The sequence below is a fragment of the Bidens hawaiensis genome, unplaced genomic scaffold (genome assembly GCF_021521415.1).
Source record: "Bidens hawaiensis isolate Kalapana, Puna unplaced genomic scaffold, B.hawaiensis_p1.1 tig00000190_1, whole genome shotgun sequence".
Lineage (NCBI taxonomy): Eukaryota > Viridiplantae > Streptophyta > Magnoliopsida > Asterales > Asteraceae > Bidens > Bidens hawaiensis.
The window spans coordinates 711,533-722,109 of NW_027491020.1; positions in this window are offsets into that span (position 1 = coordinate 711,533).

Consider the following 10,577-nt stretch of genomic DNA (forward strand, 5'->3'; position numbering starts at 1 on the left):
TCTTCAATAATTCGCTCTTACTGCTTCTGTAACCATTCCTCAGGAGTTTGGATCGTCCTTCCAGATCTGGACTGTTGACGAAGAACCAATGTCTCTTATCCCTTGTGTCGGGAAGAATCTCCGGATCTACCTTCCAGATATGAAGTTCGACGGTTCCAACGAGATTCAATTGTCACTCATCCATCGTCTTCGGGAGTTGGACCCCCGAGAATGGTCGTACGATTCGCTGTCGCCAAATACAGCGAAAATTGTTCTAGTCAAAAATACGGATGACGACAATGAAGAAACACAGATCTAACCGTATTAAGTTTAGTCCTATATTTCCAATGGGTAAGGGTTAATGGATGAAACTGGATTGAAAGGAGTTGAGTGATAAGCTAGGTCCAAATATAAATCCCGCAAAACAAACCACCGTGAACTCGTTGCGGGAAGGACGAGATGAGGGGTCTTCTCGTAACCAACCTCCGGCATGAGAATAAGAACAGTTCTTCTAGAGAGAGAAGTACAAAGTGATTGATGTAATATAGGAAGTGTGAAAAATGAATACCTCATGATTTGTTATAACTGCCTTTCTTTAACAAATGAGAAATCATCCGTTTATTCATCTGCATGCAAAGGATTCTGCAGTTTGCTCATGTTTACACCTTCTTGCGGATGACTTCTGCGATCCCTAGGAGGGTATTTGGACTTTCGTTCTTTGGTGGATGATTCTCGCAAGTATTGTGCATGACCCGCGGGTGTCTTTACTTGGTTTCTTGGGTCTTTTTACTACCTTACCTCTACAATATATATATATATATATATATATATATATATATATATATATATATATATATATATATATATATATATATATATATATATATATATCGGCTGATTTAAAACAATGGATCAAATTTTAAGCATATATTTATAATTTAATGATTACAAAAATTTCTTCGTATAAGCATATTAGAGTTTTGTTATTCTTTACAATCTTCAGTAATATTCAGAATATAATATGTTAATGATAACATCTGAAATTATATTCTTTTCAATTTTTAACAAAATGGTTTTTTGTTAATTTGGATTCTCACCAAGTATATTTTGGAATATACAGTAATATAATACGTTAATATTTATCTTTATAAAAATGCATAGATATAATATAAATAGAGTGTAAAAGAAAAATGAATAATTATTAATCAATGACAAATATTAGTGTTAATTATGATCAGTGTTTTGAAACCCGGCCCGGCCTGTTGGACCGGGACCAAGTCTCGGAACCGGCCCGGGTCAGGGTATTTAGCCTGTTTTGTAAAAACCCAGCCGGGTTTTGCGGGTGGCGGTCGGACCAGACACGGTGACCCAGCGGGTCAACCGGTAAAATCTATTTTTTTCATTAAATCCAAAATGAAATGTGTATGTTGGGATTCGAACTTGGGTCATTTTTGTAACATTATGAAAATTTCAAGTTCAAATCGTCAACATTCCAAAGTCAAGGGACCAAAAATAACAAAATTCTAAACCTTAGGGTTTAAAATGAAAAATATGTTTTCTTGTCCTATCGCGCTACGCGACGGGGCAAAAGACAAGCCTATCAAGTATCGCGATGGGGCTTGGTCAACGCTTCTAGAAGAAGGCAACAACGATACGCGATCGCTGTTAACTTACATCATCGCGATACGCGATGACGTGGCCTGACACGTCTGGCGCCAGTTTCGCCACGTGCCCACACGTGGCACACCGTCTGCCACGTGTCCCGACACGTGGCAAGTCGTCCGCCACGTTTCCACATGTGGCACACCGTCTGCCACGTGGCAGACCTACGTTGTGACTGGGCATGCCTATGTCGCGATACGCGACGGGTGCCAAGAAGGTCGTCGCGTACTGCGACGGGATCCATTTTTTGCCTATAAATAGAAGGCCATGGGATTCATCACAACTCACACCAGAATCAGTATTCCACTCTCTCTCTAGCATCTCTCTAAACTCCGAAAATCCGACCCTCGATCCATCTCGATAAACGTGCCATAATACCTCGATTTCCGTGTCTCGATTCCTCGATTTCCGTGCCAACGTTTCCTCAAAATTCGTGCCACCCTCCACCCACATGCAACCAAGAAGGCGTTTGTTATCATGGCGATGAGTCTCGAGAAGCGTGCCAACGAGTGATAAAGATAGGTGGTTTCGTTTGGCGTACAAAAGGAAGTGTTGATCAAGGAGGCAAAAAAAATCAAGCGGCGTGGGAGTGCTGCTCGAATCCTTAGGGTTTCCAAATCGCCAACAAGGTTAGGCGTAATGTCAAATGAATATAGAAAAATATTATATTAAAGGCTTAAGCCTTAAGTCAAGGTTATACTCGATACCTCGATAAAAGAAAAGAAAACATAACAAAGAAAGAATAAAAGATATGTTGTGATAGATAAATATATATATGTGTGCAAGTATATGTATTCTTTGTTATGAAAATATTATTTAAGCAATAACGAGTATTCTTAAATTATAAAAGAAAAGAATACGTTTCTTTGAGAAGAAGAAACGTCGGGTTTCCTAAATAAACTAAAGGTTTATAATTACTTTTAGACTAAAGATTTTCAAGTAAAAGAGATCTATGAACTAAAGGTTCATCAAGGTAAAGGATATAAAATAAGACTAAAGGTCTTAAGCCGGATTGTATATCCGACTAACAATTGGTTATACTCGTACTATATGTGCGAGATAGCAAGGGAAAGACCCCCGGACGGTGTTGAAGTCGATCCCAAAGCGATAAGGTGAATACGCCCCCCAAACTTTTATAAACTTATTTTCAAACGAGTCAAACATGTTATATGAAAATTGTTTACAAGGAACTACGTGTTCCTAAAACCGTTATAAATAAGAGTATAAGCCTAGCCCTCAGGCTGTAGTATACGTTTGTCTGGATCCTTACATATGTGGTAGTACGCTGTGGGCACATCGCACCATGCCTGGTCGTAGGACGCTTTCCCGCGGGAAGCACGACCATTGTGTATACGTACGGGTACTTAACTAAGTCGAACGCTGCGGTGTTTGCTGAGGTGACCTAGAGTAGAGACTCAAATTTATACATGTGTTGTTTTAACTTTGTTATTCCTAAGCCACGATGGGCCGAGGTAGGCGTAGTCTCGAGGGGTAATAAAGTAAAATAAAATATTTTAGCGTTAGCGTGTTCACCAGCATTCGTTGCTGACGTATTTTTTTACATTTTGCAAGTGAACAAGGATAGCGCTTGGAATGTCGAAGTGATATAAATATCCGATGGCTCGGATTTGTTTTGTATGAATTTAATATGTTAAAAATGGTGGTTTGTAATTAAAACAAGTAATCTTTTAACCTTAAACGGGAATCTTTTATAATCCGGTCTTTTATAATATTACAACTTTAATCCACAAGTTTTATAAGTCTTCCGCTAATATAACGTAACTCTAATTTATTTACACTTGTGGTACCAACTGTTGGGTCGCACTCATAGGTCCAAGATGGGGGTGTGACAGGTTGGTATCAGAGCCATCGATCTTACCGAATTGGGTATCATAAAACAATACCCAAGCTTCGATCCACGTATAGGAAATAATTGATTATTTGTTTTAGGGATAAGATAGGCTGGTAACCTTTTCTTTCCCTCTACATTCTAAACCACCCAAATGATTAGATGTCATTCAAAATTTGGATGGAGAACTATGTACGAAAAGCAAAAGAGGCGGGAATCGCCGAACCATACCCCGAGGATAACATGAGTGATGGTTATTATGAAGCATACTTCAACCAAGATATGGAACATGACTTAACCAAACATGTGTACTGCCCAGGAAGTAGACACTATCCAATAGACATTCCCGATAGTCCACCAAAACAAAGAATCGAACCAATAAGGCACTCAAGCTACCACCCACCAACAATACCCATGTACCATCCCTCTGAAATACCAACGTACCATCCATCGGAGATACCTCAATACTACCCAACTGGATACCTACCAAATCCTCATCCGTCTTATGCCTTCCTCTCAAATAGACCAATAAAAGAATAACCAAGGTCCCCATCCTCCGACTGGATGCAATGCCACTCCTATCAACGAAGGTGGCATACCGGAAGCTCCACTCTCAACGAAGTCAACTCGCAACCCAACAATGGCGAAGGCCGTCTCGCAAGCCCAAGATGAGGGTAATAATGCGCTACGAAAGTTTCAAAATGCTCCCGATGATCAACGAGACCACCCAACATATGGAGGAGGAAGAAACTGAAGAAGAGGAAGAACCTATGGAAGAAGAGGAACCAGAGGAGGAGGAGGATCCCGAAGAAGAGGAGGATCCTGAGGAAGAGTCTGAACAGGAAGAAGAGCATCCTAATAACCCCAATGAGATATCAACATCAATGGATGGATCACTCACTTCCCAAAACCCGAGCTACGGTTCTGTTGACCCATATGTCCAATATCTCGAGGCTTTCAAGAACCAAGCTTCATCAAGCTTCCCACCATTCCAAGAAGAAACTCCCTCAATTCAAGAGCAAGCTAATGAGATCCGAGAACAGAACAAAGCTTCTAAAGCTTTCTTCTACCTTTCTTCCGACATGACCGATGTTCCGTATCCAGAACCAATGAATCACTACGAAATTGTGACGTTGGGTTACCGTGACCCACCTCCACAATATGGATACCCCAACAAGGTCCCACATTCGTATGAAGAGCACTTGGACCGCGCCCTGCACGAAACAGATGATTGGAGGAAGAAGGTGGCCGATGAAGGAAAGAAAAAGAAGAAGATGGGAGAAAAGCTTCTTCACAAGTGTAACAAGCTAACAAAAGTGGTGAAAAAGTTCTTAAAGGATTGAGGTGATAAAGAAAGGAGACAAGATGGAAGTATGTGTGTAAAATAGTTGTATGTGTTATATGTATAATAAAGAACGCTGAGACGTTCTTATGTAAAGATAGGTCTATAAATATATATCATGTGACATGATATATATATATATACATATATCTTTGTGTGGTACAATAAAATATATATCAATTATGATATATATCGTTATGAATAAAATGTTGTATTAAGAAAGAAAAATTTTTGAATTTCAGATATAAATTGAAAAGAAAAACGATAAAAATGTCTGAACAAAGTAATAACAACGAAAATGTACGAAAAGAGCAAGAAATAAGAAAAGAAAAGGGGAAAGACTCCGTGGGTAATCAGGAAGAAGAAATTACCGAAAAATATACGAATAAAATACAAAAGATGATTAAAGATGTGGTTAGAAAAGAGTCTATGGATAGATCTCAATCGAGAAATTCGAAACATTCTCATTCTGTTAATCCTTCCCAAAAGTTTGTTAAGTCTCGTCCGAACCCGTCTCGAGTCGAGGAAAGTGTTCATGAGTCTAACGTCGATGGAGGAATTAGACAAGAATTCAAGAAACTCAAGATTAGTGGGTGTTCGTTTAAGGATTTTAAGTACTATGGACCGAAGGAATTCCATGGTGATAAAGAAGCCATCACAACCGTGAGGTGGCTTGAGGAGATGGAGACGATCGTGATAACAAGCAAATGTTCTGATGAGGAGAAGATTCAATACTCTGCCCTTATGTTTAAGGGAGAAGCGCTCGAGTGGTGGAATACGATGTTGATGAGCAAAGGGAGAGAAGTGATGTACAAATTGAGCTGGGATCAGTTCAAGACTCTATTAATGGGAAAGTTTTGTCCCATGCATGAAACCGACCAAATCCAAACTAAATTTTTAAATCTTCAGGTCATGGGGACGAATCTTCGTGAATACAACACCAAGTTTCACGAATATTGTCGTCTAGTTCCCCAGCTAGTGAATCCAGAATCTAGCAAGGTTACCAGGTATATTTGGGGACTTCCGAGGGAAATCCGCGACATGGTGAGGTCACACTTACCACAAACCGCTGACTCCGCGATGGAGTTAGCTGGTTACTTGATGGGCGGTATGATCCGCAATAAGGAAGAAGATAAGAAGGTTACACCAACAACTACTCAAGGGAGATCTGGAGGAAGCACCAACTTCAAAGGCAAAGGCGTAAACCAACACCAAAGTCGATTCAATCCCAACGCCACGCCACACGCAGGAGGTATCACAAAGGTCGATGCAACTTCGCTCCGCCTCCTAAAGTCTGTGAATCATGTAACTGTACGGGTCATGCGGCTGCTGATTGCGGGAAAAAGAAGATGACGTGCTATAATTGTAAGGAGATGGGGCATTTAAGTTTTGAATGCCCAAAGAACAAACCCGCGACTGGTGGTGCGGGTGGAAGTGGCCATAACAAGAAGGGAAACGCGCGAGTCTTTGTACTAGACACAAAGAAGGCCGCGGACATGCCGGAAACCATTACCGGTACGTTTTTAGTCAACGACACCTATGCTAGAGTTTTATTTGATTCGGGTGCCAATTTAAGTTTTATAGATTATAATTTTTGTAGTCTATTAAACAAACCTTTAACAAAATTAGATAAAACTCTAAGCGTCGAGATTGCTAGTGGTGAAATCGTTAAGATCTCCGAAGCCCTTGAAAACGGAAAAATTCTTTTAGCTGGTTATATCCTGCCTATCCAACTCTTACCTATGGCACTTGCTGGTTTTGATGGTGTACTTGGTATGGATTGGTTATCCAATAACCATGCTCGTATCATCTGCAATAGCAACACCGTTGAACGTCAATCCCCCGATAAACAAACGATTCGAACTGAAGGGGACAATGACGCTGGCCAAGTTAGCATAATTTCCATGATTAGGGCTAACAAATGTTTAAATCAAGGATGCTTAGCCTTCATGGCCTATGTCACTGAAGAGTCAAAGCCAAAGGAGATAAAGGACGTACCAGTAGTCTCCGACTTTTCTGATGTCTTTCCTGATGAACTTCCCGGAATCCCTCCCGACCGCGAAGTAGAGTTTAGGATTGATCTTATTCCCGGTACCGCTATGATCGCCAAAGCTCCGTATCGCTTAGCGCCAACCGAGATGAAGGAGTTAAAGAAACAACTCGATGAGCTACTGGAGAAAGGTTTCATTCGACCGAGTTCGTCACCATGGGGAGCGCCAATCCTATTTGTCAAGAAGAAGGATGGATCCATGCGGATATGTATCGATTATCGTACATTGAACAAAGTCACAATCAAGAACCGTTATCCACTCCCTCGAATCGATGATCTTTTCGACCAACTTCAAGATGCTAGCTTCTTTTCTAAAATCGATCTCCGTTCCGGCTGCTTTCCGAACAAGGTATGGCCATTATGAATTCACCGTTATGCCATTTGGACTTACTAATGCGCCTGCCGCGTTCATGGACATGATGAACCGAATTTGTAAGCCTTACTTGGATAAATTTGTGATCGTATTCATCGACGAAATATTAATTTATTCCAAGTCTAAGGATGATCATGAAATCCATCTCCGAACTCTGCTAGAAATTCTTAGAACCGAGAAGCTGTATGCTAAATTTTCAAAATGAGAATTCTGGTTACAAGAAGTACATTTTCTTGGTCACATCATCAACGTCAACGGCATTCAAGTCGATCCCGCTAAGATTGAAGCTATCTCTAAGTGGGAGATCCCAAAATCGCCAACCGAGATTCGAAGTTTCTTAGGTTTGGCCGGCTATTACCGTAGGTTCATTAAAAACTTTTCCCGAATTGCTGTTCCCCTAACCTCCATAACTCGCAAGAACATAAAGTATGAATGGAGAACAAAGCAACAAGAGGCGTTCGATATACACAAACAAAAACTCACCCAAGCACCTATCCAGGCCTTTCCAGAAGCTACTGAGGATTTTGTTGTCTTTAGTGATGCGTCCCATTCTGTTTTAGGATGTGTACTAATGCAACGCAAGAAATTAATCGCCTACGCCTCTCGTCAACTCAAAGTACATGAAAAGAACTATACGACTCACGATCTAGAGTTAGGCGCCATAATCTTTGCACTTAAGATATGGAGGTACTATCTCTATGGAGTAAGATTTACCGTGTACACCGATCATAATAGCTTGAAACACATCTTTGATCAAAAAGAACTCAACATGCGTCAACGACGCTGGATGGAGACTCTCAACGACTACGATTGTGAGATTGTCTACCATGAAGGCAAAGCCAACGTTGTGGGATGCCTTAAGTCGTAAAGAGCACGAAAAGCCAAAAAGAGTCCGAGCGTTGCGCCTAGAACTTCAAGTCGACCTTCTCGAGCAAATAAAATCTGCCCAAAATCAAGCGATCGCTGAAAACCAAATCTACGACGAAAAACGTAACGGCACCATTGACTCGCTAGTCAAGGGTGACAATGATATCCTTAGACTCGGTAATAGAATTTGGGTACCAATCGTTGGGGACTTGCGTGAGAAAATTTTGAACGAGGCTCACAAATCCAAATATATGATGCATCCCGGGAGTGACAAAATGTACCATAATCTCAAGGAAAACTATTGATGGAATGGAATGAGAAGGGATGTCGCTTCGAATGTTGTGAAATGTCTTACATGTTTGAAAGTCAAAGCTAAACACCAAAAGCCTTCGGGATTGCTTCAGCAACCCGAACTTCCCGTATGAAAGTGGGAGTTAATAACCATGGATTTCATTACCAAACTCCCTAAAACGACTCGTCAACATAATGCTATTTGGGTAATTGTGGATCGCCTAACAAAGTCCGCGCATTTTATACCCATCAATGAATCATACTCTATGGATAGATTAGCGCGTATCTATGTAAACACCATCGTTGCTTTGCATGGAGTACCGCTGTCTATAATCTCTGATCGAGAAAGTCGTTTTACGTCTCATTTCTGGAAGAGCTTCCAACAAGCCTTAGGCACCAAGCTTAACCTTAGCACCGCCTATCATCCGCAAACCGATGGGCAAAGCGAAAGGACGATTCAAACGTTGGAAGACATGCTCCAACCTCGTGTGATTGACTTAGGTGGAAGTTGGGATGACCACTTACCCCTAATTGAATTCTCGTATAATAATAACTATCACACAAGTATTCAAGCTGCACCATTCGAGACGTTGTTTAGTCGAAAGTGTAGAACGCCTGTGTGTTGGTCTGAAACCGGGAAAATCGGGTATCTGGACCCGAGATAGTCCAAGAAACCACCAACAAGATTCTCCAAATTCGAGAACGACTCAAGACGGCACGTGATCGCCAAAGAGTTACGCCAATGTCTGTCGTAAGCCGTTGGAATTCAATGTTGGTGACAAAATTCTTTTGAAAGTCTCGCCCTGGAAAGGCATTGTTCGCTTCGGTAAGAAAGGAAAGTTAAGTCCTCGATTCGTTGGACCCTTTGAGGTACTTGAACGAATTGGCACTGTTGCATATCATTTGCAACTGCCCGAGGAAATTCAATGGATACACGATGTATTCCACGTTTCGAATCTGTGTAAATGTTTAACCAATGAATCTTTAGCTATGCCATTAAAAGACGTTGAAATCAATGAAAATTTAAAATTCGTAGAACGTCCAATTCAAATAGAAGATTCAAAAACAAAGAAATTGAAAATACAAACACGGAAAATTGTGAAAGTTAAATGGGACTCGCGTAGAGGGCCCGAATATACATGGGAACTTGAATCGGAAATGAGAAAGAAATACCCCACTTGTTCTGGTAAAGCAATCTCGAGGACGAGATTTATTTCAAGGTGGGGAGGATGTAACATTATGAAAATTTCAAGTCAAATCGTCAACTTTCCAAAGTCAAGGGACCAAAAATGACAAAATTCCAAACCTTAGGGTTTAAAATGAAAAATATGTTTTCTTGTCCTATCGCGCTACACGACAGGGCAAAAGAAAAGCCCATCGCGTATCGCGATGGGGCTTGGTCAACGCTTCTAGAAGAAGTCAACAGCGATACCCGATCGCTGTTAACTATCGCGATGACGTGGCCTGACATGTCTGGTACCAGTTTCGCCACGTGCCCACACGTGGCACACCGTCTGACACGTGTCCCGACACGTGGCATGTCGTCCGACACGTAGCGCACCATCTGCCACGTGCCAGACCTACGATGTGACTGCGCATGCCTACGTCGCGATACGCGACGGGTGCCCAGGAGGCCGTCGCGTACCATGACGGGATCCATTTTTTGCCTATAAATAGAAGGCCACTGGATTCATCACAACTCACACCAGAATCAGTATTCCACCCTCTCTCTAGCATCTCTCTAAACTCCGAAAATCCGACCCTCGATCCATCTCGATAAACGTGCCATAATACCTCGATTTCCGTGCCAACGTTACCTCGAAATTCGTGCCACCCTCCACCCACATACAACCAAGAAGGCGTTTGTTATCATGGCGATGAGTCTCGAGAAGTGTGCCAACGAGTGATAAAGATTGGTGGTTTCGTTTGGTGTACAAAGGGAAGTGTTGATCAAGGAGGCATAAGAAATCAAGCGGCGTGGGAGTGCTGCTCGAATCCTTAGGGTTTCCAAAATGCCAACAAGGTTAGGCGTAATGTCAAATGAATATAAAAAATATTATATTAAAGGCTTAAGCCTTAAGTCGAGGTTATACTCGATACCTCGATAAAAGAAAGAAAACATAACAAAGAAAGAATAAAAGATATGTTGTGATAGATAAATATA